The 19,365-nt window shown below is 27.6% G+C and overlaps 1 protein-coding gene across 4 annotated transcripts in view; it reads right to left on the minus strand.

Annotated features, from left to right (window-relative positions):
- Nucleotides 1–10,841: 10,841 nt before the first annotated feature.
- LOC107455319 (potassium voltage-gated channel protein Shaker) overlaps nucleotides 10,842–19,365 on the minus strand; it is a 669,177-nt gene continuing 660,653 nt past the window's right edge. For all 4 annotated transcript variants that reach the window (XM_016072833.4, XM_071182262.2, XM_071182261.2 and 1 more), the window contains exon 3: nucleotides 10,842–11,701. The gene's annotated coding sequence lies outside the window, so the exon portion shown is untranslated. The remainder of the gene's footprint in view (nucleotides 11,702–19,365) is intronic.

Here is a 19,365-nt window from a genome sequence, read left to right on the forward strand (position 1 = left end):
TTTTCCAAATTAGCATGGCGCATTGCAAAATGTTAGCGTGGCTATCTGAAAAAAGCCCGAATATCAATTTCACCTATGACACATGCATTATTTTTTACTGGGCTAGCTGCTATAGAAACTAGGCGCATTCTATGTATGGAAATTAGGATCTTGTAAATTACTTATTGATCATTATTTTCTTGATTAATAGAAATAAAAAGTACAAGACAACTTTTGCATATAACATCAATTATTTTTTCTTTCTAAAATCATAGTGTAACAGTTTCCACTGAACTATTGTCGAAAACTTTTTAAAATTTACTTTAAGTATTCCAAATTAATAAAAGCATTATCATTAAAATAATAACAAACAAAATCAAATTAAAAAAAAATTTATTTTGTAACTGGAAAACTAATTAAATCATAATCAAAAATAAATGTCTACCCATAAAACCATATACAAATGAAATAAAACGCTTGTATTTACATCATTTGTAATTAAATAGAACAGCTAAAGTGTATCACTAATAAATAGTCATCCATTGCAATATCGAAATTTTTCAGATTTTTTTTACTTAAGTAGACAGACAGAAATGTGAATTAAATCGTAACTTTTTATAGTTATATTTATAAATAATTAATAATACAGTGAACATGGACATTGAACGCCTGGTTACCACTGCTCATAAAGAAAAAAACTTTTTTTTCTGCCAATCAATGAAAAGAAGCTGTTGCAATGATTTTAAAACACTTTTACATTACATTTTTATTTGCACTGGTACTTTTCATTTTAAATATATTTTACAGTAATATGAAGGTTATTAGCAGCTTATTTTTAAACCCTGTACCAACCATATATGAGAATAGGTATTTAACAAGCAATAAATGGAAGCACCTTTCAAAATCTTATCACATAGGAAGAGTTAAACAGTTAAAAGGCAAGTGAAATGCTTCAATATCAATATATACGAAATAAATATAATTTCAACCTAGTTCATGGTTAGCAGTGTAAATAAAAATTTTCAAACTGTTATTATGTATATGTTTCGCTCAGTATTAGCAACTTTTGGTTTGAGTCATTCAGAGTCGTACATAAAATACCAAATCCCTTTTAAATATTCACCAGTGATACGAATCTGTGTCTGAATAATAAAACATTAATTTCTTGCTAAGTTTTAAGTCTTATGCAAAACGTAATTTAATTCATATAATTGAAGTAATGGATGGTAACACGCAAGTAATTCATTTTCAATAACATTTAATTCAATTTTTCATTAATAATAAAAAGAAAAAAAAGCGAGGGGTGAAAAAAAAATTAAACAATTACATATTACTCAGTTTGTGGATGCATACGAACGAGTTAGAACAGTTCTGACATTAAGTTTTGTTTCTAATAAAATTAAATTTCTGCATAAAAAATTCGTTTTTTTAATAGTTTTAAAATTTTTACAATAAAGTGTTCAATGAGTTTTCGAAATCTAAATTTGTCGAATAATTGTGGCAGAAAACATTATTGTTCTATGATTATTGATTGAGATGGTATTATTGTTCTGCGAATGCTGCATTTCATGATTAAAAAGAAAAGAAAAAAAAGATAAGTTTGTTGAATTTTCAGAATTATAATTTGTTTAAAGTTAATTGTGCTCGAAACACTAGAATAAAAATATTTGATTATCCTTCTTTGTGTGTTTTATCTTATGATAAAAAAAAAAAGTTCATTGATTTTTTGGAGTAGAAATTTATTGAGTAGTCGGTGTACTGAAATTGTTCTAGAAAACATTAATACGAAAAAGATGTGATTATTGATTATTATTGTTCTATAATCGTTGTATTTTATACTTACAAAAGAAGTTTTCATACAACTTCCGAAGTAGAATTTTTTTTTTTTTAAAGTTCGTTGTATTCGAAGACTTTGGAAGAAAGGGCATGAGATTATTGTTCTACGTTTGCTGTATGACCAGAAATGAAAGATTTATTGAATTTTTGGAATAAAACTTATCGAATTTTAAATGTATTCGTAAAGATTTGGAATAAAAATGATGTGATTATTGTTTATTATTGTCGTATTTTTTGATTGGAAAATAAGTTGGATATATAAATGGAATAATATTACATTTCAAAGTATTTTTTTCTTTTTTTTTCTTTCTCATTCGCAATTACGACCTATTATTGTACGTATGCAAAAAAGATAGACAAATGATAGAATAGAAAATGTGTTTTGATATGGTAAATGGCAGCACTATAATGTTGTACAATTCTTGCTGTAATCGACATTTCGAAATAGCTTCATGGGAATCCTCTACGCATGCATAAAGTTATTGATTACTAAAAATAAAATGCGGTAAATTTTTTAAAGGAATACGATTTATTTCTTTAAAAAAAATTATAATGTTGTCAAAAAATTTCTACTTACACTAAGTATTTTTAAAAATATTTTTGCAACTTAGTAATTTTTTTAACTAAAAAAAAAAATCTTTTTTGTGCAAAAAAGTGGTTTTGTCTAAATTATTATTTTCTTAATAATTATTTTTAATTGTTTTCTTTTTAATAGAAAAAATATTGAACATTTATTTGGGATCACATATTCAATCAGTACGCCTACTTCTAGATCATTCCTCGACTTTTTAGAATCTCGAAATCAGAAAAATCTCGAGACTTTTTTATGCGTATTGATATTATTCATATTTTAAAATTTTTTATTTTATTTAAATGTCTGTACTTTCAAGAATATTTTAGAAAACAAGTGTTTCTTTGAACATCAAAAATAAAAATGTTTTGCGAAACTAGGAGTGGAGTAATCTTTTTCGAAGTTAATGCAGTTTTTCAATCGTGTTTGAGATTTAAATTACTATTATGATCATTTTGTATTTGCACCTTAATGTCACGTGTGATCATAAGGCTATATGTCATTTAACGTCAATGCTGTCATTTCTCTGCATACTATAGCTGAATGTCATGTAGTACGCAATAATATTTACCATACAGCTAAACGTTATTAGAATGTCTTTCAATGTCATTACTCAGTATTTTACAGCTGAATGTTACGTGCGAAACAACATTTACCATTCAGTTGAATGTCATTAGAATGTCATTCAATATCAATACTGTCATTATTCAGCAATGTACAGCTGAATATTATTACGTAAAATAATATTTATCATTAAGTTCCACTACATTTAATACAGTATTTATCGTACATTTAGAAAAATTGTTTCAAAATAACTAGGCCAGTGCTAATTACATGGTTATTCGCTTAAGCGTTAAAAGAAACATTAAAAAAATTAATTTTTAAAAAATATTTTATCTAAGCAGAAATGTAGCACCAGTTCAAATTTACAGGTAAATTTATAGATCATCGGTCCCATTGCTTTGCTTTTGAAGCTTGTACAAAATGCTTAGAATTCATTTGAACATTTTTAGATTGTCTTAAATTTCTTATAAATTTTAGTGTCGAAATTCGCTTTCACATTTATTTTCATTCTATCATTTTAACATTACTTCGAAATTCAAAAAATGATCTTTATTAGAATTTTTTTAAACAGCTTGCTAATGATTATTTATCAATAATTTATAAAGATAATATTGCAAGATAATTTTAATTACCTAATGACTGTTTTATTTCTTTTATTTTTTTGTAACTTTTACACATAAAAAAATGTGTGTATTTAAAAGTTTGAGGATTTAGTTTGGAAAACATATTGATTCGTAACTTCTGCCGATTTAAGCTATTGTTTAACTATGTAATAAGTGATTTTTAAGTATAACACAATTTATACAGATAAATAATCAGTGACTTTAGAAAAACGAAAATATTGTTTCTTTAATCTATGAGATTCAATTTTGGTTCAAAAATAATTTCAGTTGACAAATGAAAGTTCTTTTTTAAAATTGAATTTGAAAAATAATAAAATCGAAAGATTCTTATTTTATGAAATAAGAATAAATGTACAATTTTATTGATACATTATTTTGTTTTTACATATAGAAATTTTTTTATTTTTAGACTTATTTTCCATGGTACTTGGTTAGTGCAAATACAAAAAACCTGTTCCAAAAAGTTCAAAAATGTTCTATATTTAAAGCTGAAATGAAATTTTCACGTTTTGGTTTAAAATACGCTTAAAAATACGTTTTTGGCTTAAAATACGTAAAAAAAGAAATAACTGAAGTCAGCATTTATTAATTTTTTTTAAATGTACAAACTTTCGATCTTTTCTAACAGTTACTGCCGAAAATATAAAGTATTTGGTTATTTATGTCGCATTCGAGCTACACTGATAGGCTACTGGTGACGGTTTGGGAATTAATGCTTAATAATGACTGATGATGTAACAGTCGAAGAAAATGTCACTAACAGAAAATAATTAGATAATAATTAGTAGAAAATAACTTTGCAAGCAGATGTGTAATTAAAAATAATTAGTCCTAAGGAGTCGTCTTTAAAAATCATGGAAACGATTAGCAAATAATAAGAAAAGTAAAAGGATTACCCCAAAATTGACAATGATTTTTTTATTAGAATCATAAATAGCACTTCTAGCTCACAATGCGGCAAAAATTCAAAGGCGTCGAACACTATAACATTTATAGTATGCTAAATGAAAACAAAATGTAGGCGCGAGGCTTTCTTTGCAGGTCAGTGAATTTGGAAAAGTTTGGTGGTGGCAATATAGCACTCCTACATTCTAACTAAAAGAGTTATTGCAAGTTTACTGAAAAGAATATTAAAAATATTACAATCTATAAAGCGAGGGTCGTGGTATTAACGTATAAATGTAAATTACTGAAAAACTTCAAATTGTATTATCCTTGCTTGAAGAACGATATTATTGTTATTAATTGACATTATTTATAGTGAAAGAAATCCGTGAAAAATTATGGCATAAAAAAGTTAAATGACATAAAGTAAGGACGTCGTATAGTGTGAAATAAAATAAGCTTAGTGTGTCAACAAAGGAAAATTCAAGACAGTGGTTCAACTGGTAAATAAAGGTATATTTAATAGCCTCACTGTGTAAATAAAACAGATCTCTGTGTGTAAATAAATGAAAGTACATTTAATGATGACAAGTATAAAAATATTCACCAAAGTTTTTCAGATTAAAATGCCTTCAAGAGACATTACTAAATTAATTTATTTCCACATTTCTTACAATGTTTGAATACCTTTCCAAAAAATAAATACTTTTTAAACGGACTTTTATTAGAATCCTATTAAATGGTTTCAACTAATCATTCCATACCATTAGTTCACGACATAAAAGCCATTTGCATTACACTTTTATTGCGTAGCATTTTCAGGTTTGCACAGTTCACACTTTCAGTTGCTAATTTGTAATTGTTCCCTTATATTCATAAACTCTCTCGTATATGGTTGGTCAGAGTTTTACATACATTTCATAGCTGCTTTAGTGTTGTCTGAGCAATTGTAACTTTATTATATATCGGGCAACTAGTATATAAATTATTATTGATCCGAAGGTAGCTGTCGTTAGCTAGGTTTAGAAGAAAAAAGAAGTTTAAAGTATTAATTATTCAAGTTCAGCTCGGTGACTTGAAATTCCGAGCTACTTCCCTAATTCTAAATGTAAATTTATTCCTACTTCTACCGAGGTTTAATATTGGTTTGAATTGAGCTACCTTGAAGGGATGTCCTTCCTGCTTGCATGTACCGACATGTTGGATAAGATTGCAATGTCTCACTTCATTTTTTTTCTTCATGATTAGATTCTCAGTTTAATGAGTTTAATTGAAACATGAAGGTTTTCAGTTTAATTATTTGAGATTTCGGACACAAAGCGAGCTATTACATTCTTATCCTTAGATAAAGGGATGGTTTTTGGGTCCAATGAAATAATTATTTTTTAAGAAATAATATTCCAATTTTATTCCATTACTCTTATTTGCTGTTATCGAAACACAGTTATAACCTCTATTTAAAGCGTCGATGAAAAAATATGTTTTGATATCTTGTTGCCGTTAAAAGATACTTTAAGAAAATAAAATATATACACAAGTATTACGTTCATGTTTAGATCACATTGCTTAGGCATCAAACTTAGAATTGGAAAAAATTGTATTTAAATCATTATACATTATTACTAGATAAGATCTGGTAATTTTCTTATATGTCTTGAAGCCGTTAGATGTTGGTAATAAGATTTTGTAAAGTGATCGCATGACCGATCGGTAATGGATCAGCAAAATGATTGTGATATTCTTTCAACAAACAGAGGCATTTCTTTGGCATAATTTGCGTCTTTTTGTGCGTTAGAAACATCAATGTTCATTTAGAAATTACATATTTGTTCAATACTTAATGCCAACCAACGATTAAAGCAATAAGATGACAGAATAAGATGAATGTACCAGATGATAGATATATGTTCCCAAACAAGCAAAGGAATTTTTACAGCACAATCCGCGTCCGGTTGTGCGTTAGAAACTTCAATGATTATTCAGAAATCACATACTTGCTCAATACTTAACGCCAATTAATGATCGCAGCTATAGGATGGTGGAATAAGATTAATGCACCAGATGATAGAAATATGTTCCCAAACAAGAAAGCGAATTTCTACAGCACTATCCGCGTCCGGAAGTGAGTAGAAAATACCCTTTTTTGTTTAGAAATCATATATTCATGTAATCTTGCACAATTATCTTTCGTGGCTAGCTTTTATAAGCGATCACTATAACAGGTCACTATAAAGTGACAAGATAATATTACTTGGCTAAGGGATAAAGACACGTTCTTCAGCTAAAAAATAACACTTGTACTGCCCTATCCGCATTCAATTTTAGGACTTAAACATCCATGTTTATTTATGGACTATATGTTTGCCATCTCGCAAAATCATCTTCAGTCTTCAGCTTCAGCGACAGACCTTCAAAGCACTTCAGCGACTATGTACCCTATGATGATAGGATAAAATGATTATGCTAAATAATAGGGATGTGTTCTTTGATAAATAAGGACATTTCATCAGCACAATCCGCGTCCGGCTGTGCGTCGCAAAGGTCCGTGTTTATTTTAAGACCATATTCCTGTCATTTCGCACAATAATCTTCAGTGTCCAGCTTCAAACAGTGATCCCAGCTATTGAGCACCATACGAAGACAAAATAAAATTCTTAGACTAGATGATAGTAACATATTCTTTAAATAAATATTGTCATTTCCAGAGTCCAATCCACGTCTGGCTGGGCTTTGTAAATGTCCATGTTTATTCACAGATTATGTTCGCGTCGTTTTGGAGCAAACATTTGATTTTATTATCTTATGGTACACTATTATTATGATCAACATGCATCATCTTGGCACTTTCTAGAAATTTAGCATAAAATATAAAGCATCCAGGTTGTGTAAAATTTAATGAATGTAATAAAAATGTATCATATACATTCAGTTACTATTTACAATCCCCGTTAATTAAAGTTCTTTAGATCTACTTGGGTAGAAATAATAACAATAAAAAAATCATACATATTTTATTTTCTTGTAAAGGAATTACATTACCAAAAAGTTTTAAAAAGCTGATTTTTTTAATAAATTGTAGGTATATCTTCACCGAAAGTAAAATGTAGAAAGAATTATTTCAATAAATGGCATTTTGATGAAAAATTACGGAGCAATTTTTTTGAATTCTTTTTGTAGAATGAAATAACAAAAACTGAGACTCAATTTCGAACCTATATCATATTGTATAATTGACAATATTTCGCCAAAAAGTATTTCCATTAAAGATATTTACACAACGAATATTTATCATAGTGCTTTCTTTGTTTGTATAAATGCTGTTAAGAAAGAACTGGAATGTTAGTTAATCACTAGATTTCTTTACGTCTGCTTCATTTTTTTAAGAAAAAATATTTTTTTCCCGAAAAATATTTTCGAAGGTTTTTAAACTGATTTTTTACGAACAACGTAAGTTTTCGATAACAGCACAAGTAACGAAATAGCTTATTAAAAAAAAAAGTAGGTTGGGGGAGTAAAATTTATCAAAATTTGAAAATATTTAGAAGTAAAAAAGTCAAAATAACTGATTCAGTTATAACTGGTTGGTGCGTTTAACGCAGTTTTAAAGCAGATCAGTTGATCTATAGGATGTGCGTTCCAGTCAAACATACAATCCTTACAGCTATAGTCAAGGCGTTATTAGCACTTTTTACATAATTGTAATAGTCTGGTAAAGTACTTGTTAAGAATTATAAATAAAATTGATAGCAAATAAAGAATAATGTAAGAATCAGTTTCATCCGTAAGCAGGCAGTTCCCGAACAAACAATATAAAATTCTTTTCACAGTATTAACATTAACTAGAATACAGAACATTTCAATGTTAACAACTTTGCAATTTCAATAGGATATTTATTAACAACTACAATCATCAAACATTAGTGTGTGGCATTGCTTAACTTATCCTTCAATCATTAACTTCGTTTTTGTACCCTGTACAACTAACAACGATATCGAGGCAAGCTATTCGTCTTCGATAAGTTGTCAGTTGCTTGGGTACAAGACTCTCACTGTTGCCACCTTTCAGTGGGGAAAAAGGCTTTTAGAATAAATTTTTTTATAATATCGTTTGGAACAATAAGTTCAAAGGCAAATTTCTACAAGGCTTAGTATAATCATTTTTTATACCGCATTTGGTGAAACGCTTAAGAAAGACAAAAAGAGAAAATTTTTCTCTCATTTTAACATGTAATGATTTAAGTGTTAACCATAGAGTCATAAAAAGGATAAGGATATATCTATATTTACAATATCATAAAGAAAAATATCGTAATTCTTTAAAACACAATAAAGTTTGGCATGTTAAAGTAATAATTACATTATAAGGAATGTTTGGTATCAGCATCATCAAAGTTCATTTTTGATTCACCAATTATCATAGAGTAATGATAAATTTTTTAAATTTTATGATGATTTTTTTCTAACCTAATAATTGGACAACCCGAAAGTATTGGAGGAAATTTTGAATATGTTTAATCATGAATAGTACAAAATCATTTGAATACAGAGTAATCTATATACATAATGCAAATACTTTTCTAGTAATGGCTATGGGCTTGTACTTCATAGCGAATTGGTAGAAAATCTGGAATCTATATTCGGCAATTTGTTTCTTCACACGCAAATGTAACAAGCAAGCTACGTCACAGTAACCAGCAGAGATGACGTACTCTCTTCCCTACAATTCATTTTATTATTAAATTTATCTACAATAAATGGCAACAGTTTCAATTCTAAAATCTATATGGTTAACGGAGTTTATAAAATATTTCTAGTCTGATCCCAGGAATATTTTGTAATTTTGTATTCTTCGCGGTAACTGTTCTGAATATGATTTTAAACAGTTATTTATTATGAAAAACCATAGATGGGTATAGATTTAACATCATTTTTTTTGAAAAAATAATTGCATATGTAACAAAAAAAGAACACAACATTTATGTTTTCAAAAAACCCTTTCACCTTTTCTCCAGCAACTGAAAGACATGTGGTTTAAGCAACCAATATCTTCGTTCAAATAAGAGCACTTTCGAAATATTTCGTTTATTTTTCTGGCAAATAATGATGAATATTTTTTTAATCATAACTCACCAGAAAAAAGGATAACATATTAAATTTCCTAAAAAATAAAAAATAAGCTTAATATTAACTTTATCACATTTTGAGATATTTCTAGTTTGTGCCTTGTCATGAGCGCAATTTCATGGAATTTTTTAATTTTTTTTTATTTGAGCTTATTCCGTTTAAAAGCTCGAAAATATTTGATATGAGCTCCACAATTTGAGCTCCAATTTATCTGATTTAAGCTCCACTCAATCTGATCTGTGCTCCATCTAATCTGATCTGAGTTCCACTTACTCTTAACTTTCCTGTCAATCTGATTCGAATCTTGTTTCAAAGATCTAAAAGATATGATATGAGCTCTAATTTAACTGATCTGAGCTCCTTTTAAACTGATCAGAGCTCAATTTTATTTTAGCTCCACTCAATAAAATCTGAGCTCCACTTAATCTAATCTTAGCTCAACTCAATCTAATCTGAGCTTAATTCAATGTGATCTTAGCACCTATTTATTTTAATTCCCCTCAATATGGTTTGTTCAATCTGTTATGAGCTCCACTCAATTAATTCTGAGCTCCACTTTATGTAATAAGAGCTCAACTCAATCTGATCTTAGAACCTGTTAATCTGATTTGAGCTCCAATTTATCTGATCTTAGCTCCACTCAATAATGCCTGAACTTCGTTCAATCTAATCTGAGCTCCACTCAATTTGACCTGAGTTCCATTTAATCTCCCCCAGGTTTTTTTTAAAGCAATCGATAAATGGTAAATAAACTGAAATTTTCAAAATTACGCAAATGATTGTAGAAATATGTCAAAATAATGACACGAAATTTAGAAAAAATTACCCACCTAAGAAAAAAAATTACGTCACCTTATTATATTGATAAAAAGATTAATTTAACTTTCAAAATACTTTAAAAAAATTAAATATTAACATTTTTATATGGGTTCGTAAAGATTAAATTGATTTAAAGGAGTTCCTAGAACATTGTAAGATCAGAAATTTGTGAGAGTGATTTTTTTTTTTTTTAGTATTTTTTAAAATTTTTCTTTTGTAAAAGGGAATAAATATGAAAAAGCTAGACCCTCCTTCTGTGCTAAGCACAAAATGAGGTTAATAAGTTGTATGCATGCATACTCTTTTTTTTTTTACTGTTTTAGTATTTAAAAATGCGTTTCAAGATTCTGACCTTAATTTTGAAGACTTTTCTTTTTAACGAATTTCTCTTCATAAATAGTTTTAATTAATCAATACGTTGGAAAGGGAAATAATTTTTCTTTCAGGTTAATAATGCAGAATAGTTTAGGAATTTGAATGATTGCAATGATTTAAATTTGTCTCAAAGTTAACCTACGTATGGGAAATAATTCTACAGAAAACACCGGTATCAATAACTAGAGTCAAGAAAATGGAAGGCATATGATATTCTGCATATACTTGGTTTGGGGAAGGCAACCACTGGTTTCTTCTTCTTTGTTTTAAAACAACAGCAGTCAGCGCCATCTGTAAATGGCACTCGGTGCCTTCATAGGCTCCTTTTGGCGAAGAAATCAATAAATAAATACTTAATAAGTAGATAAAGTATAAACCATTTAAAGTTGTTTATTTCTAGTTCTCATATGACGTTTTTTTTTTTTTGGCTTATATCAAAATAATTTGGGGTAATAAATAAATAATTTCTATAAGCTACTTGGAAACGCCTTGATTGACTTCGTTTAACGTGACTCGAACAATAATAACTTAAGAACAAACAAACATAATAACCAAAAATGTCTTATTGTAGAACACACCATCACAGTTATTTTTTTTGTAATAAAATGATTAATATAATCAAATCCACTTTTAAACTAATCGATAGATTTTGTTTTGATGTAGTAAAAAGGAAAAATACTGTAGCTTTTGAAGTGTGGCACATTCTTTTGTGCCGAACTTCAAACGAACCTCCTTAGTCAGTATCGTTGGCTCCATTCAAATGGCAATGGATGAATTGGGCGAAAAACTTGGCTCCTTCCTTGGCGAGGGTCAGCTCCAAAGTCTTTATAATTAATAGAATAATTTATTAAGCTTGAAAGACCTTTGGTACACATCTTCTCATGTATCCAGCCTGGAAACCAATATGGTTTTATGAAACTGGAAGCTGAACCAAGAGTTAAGTTTTATAATAGAAGATTAATAAGGAATCAATTATATAAAATAATACATATTTAAGATATATAACACATTTATCAGCACACATAAGATTCAATAAATCTAAAGACATAATAATTAGTAACCAAAGCATTTATGTTAAGAAAATGCTCCGCTATGACTATTCTTAATGAAATTTTGCAGAATAATTGTTAAAAATTAGTACAAAAAGTGCAAATTAGTATTAAAGCGAGGAAACAACACAAATGTTATCTAAATCTTAAAAAAATATTATCTATGGAGGGAGGCACTAAAAACATTAAAATCAGTTTGATTACATAAAAGCTTGTTCACACATAAACCCCTTTCAATTCTTCTGTTCTATTGGCAATCAAACAAGCTTTAATTTTTCAAATTCCATTCTGTCTCCATTGTGATTCTTTAGAATTGATGGCGTTTTTTACCCGTGTTTAATGACACATTATGGGTATGTATTGATTTCATGTTTCCAATTTGTATATTTCTATATGTCACGTCTACTGAAAGTTTATCTTAAGAGTGATCATTACGAAACCAACTGCAAAATTTCGGAAGAATCATTAAATAAATTAAATAACATGAAGGCAATATTTGACAACATCAATAGTTGTTATAAGAACTATTTGCTATATTTGCTGAGGTATGCTCGTTATTAATATGAAATTTTGACGTGTGGTAATTGTGTGAATTTGAAGCACTAAAAGCAAATAATTAAATAACAATTTATTAAAAAGCAAAAACGATAATTTAATCAACAAATGAGAATTTACAATGATAACGTAAAATACATTTGTGATCAAAAATTAGGCCCTGTTACGTCCTCATCCTTCAACTTTTCGGCATCAAACTCAACTGATTATTATATTATTCAACTACAAATGTCTCGTATGGCTCTAGCCTTGGCCTGAAAGCATTAAATACTTCGCTAAACCATGACACTCTTTTAAATATTACACATAAAAATTTATTAAATAATTATTAAAATTATTAGCTGGTTTATAATTTGTAGTTTCTAATAATCGTCTTAACCCATTTATAAAACTGGTTTTGAAGTTTTTCTTTCTTTTTTTTCTAAATCCCGACATCCGTAGTAATGGCTCGTTTGATTTTAATAAAGTATACATTTTTGTTGGTTTAAATACTAATATTCAACCTTTGGTACGTATACTTTTTAATTTCATTTTTGATTTATTAAGATTCCAAAATTTGGCATCATTATGGAACAACAAATTATAAACTTAATCTGAAATGAAATTAAAAAGTAGGGACATCAATGGTCTGAAATTAGTATTTAAATCAGAGGTATCCAATGGATCACTACTGCGGAGGGTGGAATAAAAAAGAAAAAACACCAAGATCAGTTTTTTTACAAATGGAACTTGAGGGTGCCTCTTAAAATCTTTAATAATCGTCCGATATAGTGCATATATATATATATATATATATATATATATATGGAAAATGTTTTCTAAAGATGTTAGTCTGTTACAATAGTTATAATGAAACAATTACCAAATTTTACCACAATATCAAAATTTTAATACATATTATACAACAATATTTCATTATTAATTTTATCAAATTACTTATCAGAATGTTTCGGTAAATCTAACCACGTATTGTGTTCCCATAGTACCAAGAACATGGTAAATTTTACCATGTTTTGGTAATTTTGATCGAAATTTTTTTCTCAGTGTACGATAGATAGCCTTCGTTAATTATAAATACTACTAAGATATTCTAAAAAAAATTACGTTTCCTTAATCATTATTAAAATAAATATTAGACAGAAATAATAGTGTTTGTATTTCGATATTGTCTTGCTGTTTCATTCATTTTCAATGGTTAGAAAAGCCGTTGAATAGGAAAAACACCTGTAATGGTCATCAATACGCAGAGAAAGATTCTTGTCTGTCATTGACTTAAAATTAAAGTTATAATTGTATTTACCGGTAATATATTTATTAATTACTCATTTAACGGTATTTCTTAACCCTATTATTCTTTGCTATTTCTGCTGTTTTCAATTTTGATTATTAGTAAAATTAAGAGCTGGCAACTAAAGTTTAGTAACTAAATTTAACAACTAAATTTTAGAAATTACTCTTCTTTTATTAAATGATAGGGAAATAACAAGTTATTACTTATTATGCAGCATTCTGTGATAAAAAATTTTGTTACCGTTTTAAAATCCTCAAACGGTAAATAAGTTATAGTTAATTTATAATAAGTAATATACATGAAATTGTCTTAAGTTAACTTACGATATTAAATAATAAATAAAATGTGCTTGCTTAGAATTCCATAGCATTCATATTAAGAATCAACTTTTCCCACTATTGCGAAATAACCTTATGGGTAAAAACATTTAATGAGCTTTTGATATTGCCAAAAGTTAAATATAAACTTAAAAAAAGCAACTTTGTGGTTTGTGTATGCTATGGTAATTGAGCAAAATGATTTGGTTTCAATTTAATCTCAATCGAATCTCAACGAAATCTCCAGAACCAAATCTGTATTCCCACAAGAAAAACTCTTTGAATTGGATAATTTTTTAATTTGCTACAATATGTTTACCATAAAAAAAAATTATATTCGAGCAACCATGGGGGTTTGTGACTGAAGCGAGCAGAGATTATAATTCTTTACTGATAATATAAATTTTTAAAGTAGATGAATACAAACTTGCCTTAAAAGTTAATGCAATGCTCAATGCAAAATCAAATTGCCTAACCATGAAACGAGCTGTATAAAATGTTTTATCATTATTATTCATAAGAATGAATAAGCAACAATAAAAAGTTAAAAATCTTAAACTTTGAGCAGTATAATAAAATTGGAGTGGTCATAAAGATGGACAAACACGTAAATAAAAATTTTCATTGAAAAGATTCCGAAGAATCCCAAATGTTCTAATAACAATTGAGGGGCTTTTGATGTTTTTTAAGGTCATTCTGAGGAATTCAGGTATTTTTCGACTGCGCATGCGCTGGAAGATGCTCGCTGAATCGATGGAGGCGTAATGATTTTCTGATTCGAAGTTCCAGCTTTTCTGGCGGGAGCAGTTTTGGTAGGGAGATTCTGGAAATGGTATTCTTATAAATATTTATAATTGAGAAGTTGGTATTCAAAACCTTATCTACTTTTACAATGAATATCAATCTCTTATGTTAAAGACACCCATATTTCCTAATATGAATGAGAAAATTTAACATAAAATATGAAATTTTTATAAAATTTTTATAAGTGAGAAGTTGGCATTCAAAACATGTATTGTAGTTTTCATGATATGTCAAATTGGTCCATGAAAAACGCATGAACTCTAAGCGAAACATTAAAATTAAAGTTTTAAGGGGATATTATACAATTATACATTATACAATTCTGAGACGTAGTATTTACATATTAATTTTACCTAGTTCAGTAGAATAATCAATATTCTGTTGAATTCATAATACTTAACTATTCAATATTTTTTTTTTAAATATTCAAAAATAACAAACATGAAACGTTTGGCTTGCAGATGATTGCATTAAGCTCTAAAAACCTTAAAACAAGTTTTTATACAATGTTATGAATTTAATAATTCCTAAAATTTTATCTAATTTACTTGAAAATTTAGAAGAATTAGGAGAAATAAATTACAAATTTAAAAGAAACACATTACAAATGTAGTTTAGTTTTTTTTTTCAGTGAGAGAGTTTTGAGGGTGAGTTTTTCTATGAGTTTTGTTTTGTTAGGATTTGTAAAAGACATTGTTTTCCTACTTGTTAAGTGATTAAGCAAAAATGCATTAAGAATTCACAGAGACTGCTAATATCATTGATAGCATCATGTTGAATAAAGAATCATGTTGAATATAGAATCATGCTGGAACAGGACTATCTCATCCATGTGACAAGGATTCAAACATAACTAAATTTAAGGGTTGTTGTTAAAGTTTGAATTATCGCTATATTTAAAACAATCTTCTTTTTTGCTGCATTCGATTTTTTTTTATTCTAGCCTTTTGAAATCCTTGAAAGATTACATATGCTATGATTTATTAGGTGATCATTAAATTTAATAGGAAAAACAAATCTTGAAGAGAAATTGCAAATTGCACTGGAGTTTTACGCAAAAGTAAATCTTATCAAAAAAATTTTAAGTAGTTTCAGAAATTATTACTGTAATGTATATAAACTATATAATGACTGTCAAAGATTTTCGAAATAAAGATCCTGATAATGCTACTTTAATAATAATTATCAACCTTTTTTACCAACAAACAAAATAACAGTATTATTTAAAAAGTTATTGCTATGGTTTTTTATATAAATGCCCATTTCTTCTAAAGATCAGAGTTGGAAAACAATATTAAGCAGAATAAATCTTGTGTTTGGTGCTTTTATAAGTCAAATTGCATAATACTATTTAAAAATTTAAAAAGTATTATTTTACATTGATAAAATTTTGAAAATTGGTGAACTAAATGATGTAAAAAGTACAATTTATGCCTAATAAAATTTCAAATTATTATAAAATAAGAAAATTTCACGTTTAAAGTGCTCTTCTACAGTCAAGTTAAAAGAATAAAGAAATTTACATAAATTTTATACTTGAAATGAAGCTCTGAAATTTGTAATTTCTCAATAAATATTATGTGTCACCTAAAATTACATTAACATGTATCAAGTTCATATAATAATAATTAAAAAATAACACTAATTACGAATTAAATTTAAAAAAAACTTCTAAAATATTTTAATTTAATTTAAAAATAGGGCTTCCCAAATTAATGAAAGAAAAATTATGAGAAATAGCAAATAAAAATTATAAGAACTAACCAGTTAAATCTTTAAGAAATAATGAATAAAAAATGATGCTGATTTTTATTCAATTATTAGAGTGATTTAAGAAAAAGAAAACTCTAAGTTGGGTTGCATTCTATACAGTTTCCGTCTCATGAAATTTGCATTTTAAATTGTTTAAGAAACCAAAAATTGCGAAAATTAAATATTTTGATACAATTAGGGTAAATCTTACTTATTAATTATTTACTGATTTTATTTATTATTAAAAATTAAAGCTGATTTTAAAATAATAAGTCTGCTCGGAAAAAAAATATGGTAGAAACTGCCAGAATATAGGCACATTTAGTGCACTTTCACTGTTCTGGCTTAATGGGAACACCAAATGGCGAGTTATAATGATAAGGAGTTTGGTAAAATTAGCAAAAATATATGGTTTTATAATATGTGATAAAATTTTGTAAATGTGGTAAAAATTAAACTTTATCTGACTATATTAGACCATTGTATAAAAGTTATTTATTCAGCCAAATTTACTTTTCAATTTTTATTTTTCACTAAATGTGACGTAATAGAAACAATAATTTTGAAAACCAGGATTTCCGTTAAATCGTTCCATTAAATAACGGTCATTTTGATTTTTCTTTTTGTTAATATTGCTTAGGCTTTTTTCATCAGAAATGTCATTACCATACAATACGGTAAAAATATCAGAATTTTTTCTCAGCTCGCTAAGTTTGGAAATAGCGAAATATTTCGAGAAATGCACATTGGATCAAAAATATAGATATAGACGTGTGAAATAGGAAATATTTTCAAAGGAGTCAGAATCAATCCCTCATATCCTAAGGATGGGGCAGAGAGCAACTTTAAAATTTTATGTGAGAACTTTTTTTATTTATTTTACTTTGTTTTATTTATTTTATTTTATTTACTTATTTATTTTCTTTCCAGATTTAGATTCTCTATAGAAAACTGCATGTTTTTGCATTATGGTGTGCAGATGGATACGCATTCGCAAAATGAAATTTGGGTAGAAAATGATTAAAAATGAGGCTTTTCGTGAAATAAATGCCAAATAAAAAATAAATAAAATCAGACGTTTTAAAAACCTTTCTATTTATACGAAATACGACTCCATCCTTATTCTTGACAGGAGAAACTCTCAAAGGGTGAATGTCAATTATGATTGAAATTCGATGATTTTTGTTAAAGCTCTTCGAGAAAATTTGTTGCGTTACTGATGCTAAAATTTGTAAAATTAATCAATTTCATTATGCAAGTTTATTGCTTTGCTTCACATTGTTGTTTTCCTCAGAAAATCACTCTAGTTTTGAAAATCAACTGTCATAGTCTTCACATTGCAAAATTGCAAAATAAATAAATATATATATATGTAACATAAAAAGCTTCAATTAATCTTTTTATGTTAGTTTCTTTTATAAAACTTCATCCTAATTAATTATTCTAATCGAAATACTTTCTCACACTTTTAAAAGCCACATCCTGTTCTTAAATCTATTTTTGGCTCGAGTATGCATTTAATTAAGAGCAGGACATTTTTCCCTTTGCTCTGTGTGGGAAACGTTCGATCTATTTTATAAACCAATAGCAACTACTAAGATTTCCCTCTTTCCCTAAATTAAGACATTTTACGGATTTTACTTTGCAAGATTTTCCCTAACATATAACCAAGGAGCGCAACTTTTCATGTGACTTTCACTCTCATGACTACTCTTGTCTAATAATTAATAAATAAATTTTGTACCCTCCTTCCCGACCTGGGACCTGTTTTAATCCTTCCACTCGGCAATATATATATATATATATATATATATATATATATATATATATATATATATATATATATATATATATATATATCATAAAATATAATTTACGATACTTAGAAGTGAAAGTTTTGCTCTTTATTTTACACCACAATAAAAGTACGTTTCATCCGAAAACTACATAAACACTTAAATTTATAATGTAAAGTAGCTTACAGAAGCAACTACAAATTTAAAAGGTTTTTGGCACTTGATTGAAAAGGACAAATGTTTATAAATGCAGAGAAAAACTCTCCAGAGTTTTCAATATAGCAATTAAAAAAGCAACATACTTTTTAAAAATCTAACATATACTACAGCTGCATTATAAACTTAACTGTACTCTGTTGCAAGTTAAGAAAAAATCATTATAGCAATTAATATATGATATTATTGATACATCTTAAAGCTTTTTATTCGCGATCGCAACGAACTATAGGGGGCGTTGTTGTATGAGACGCTTACCTGCGATTTCCATATGAACCGTCATTCAGTTACTCTGGAGACGTCGTTAATGTAGCGTGTAGCATTGCAACGTTCCTTCTTTAATGTGGCTTATTAAATTTAAAAAAGAAAAATGCTTGATCTTCTTTCTTGTACAACCGAAAACAAAATGGTATCTCTTTTTATTAGAGAAGGAATATCCAAAACACATCGGAAAAATATTTGTACATTAACAGAAAAAAATATGTATATTCTTATAAGAGTTAAAACCTAATGCCCGAGAAATAGTATTACTAAATTTAATGATATAACATGAAAGGCCCATTTAAACTTTACATTCTATAGTTTTAAGAATCATATTAGTTCAAAAATTAAAATGAACAAAGAGTATACATAAGCCTCATAATTTTATGAAATTTAATTTTGTAAACAACGTTTTTTGACAACAATTTTTATCAAAAAATTTCAAGTTTCAATAAAAATCATTATTTAGAAACTAAGAAACGTAAAATAAAGAATGCTGACGAAACAAAAACAATTCTTTTTTGTCGCCATTTTTAGTGCTACGAATA

The sequence above is a fragment of the Parasteatoda tepidariorum genome, chromosome 4, assembly GCF_982258835.1.
Source record: "Parasteatoda tepidariorum strain Cologne lab strain chromosome 4, Ptep-v5.0, whole genome shotgun sequence".
NCBI classification, from domain to species: Eukaryota; Metazoa; Arthropoda; class Arachnida; order Araneae; family Theridiidae; genus Parasteatoda; species Parasteatoda tepidariorum.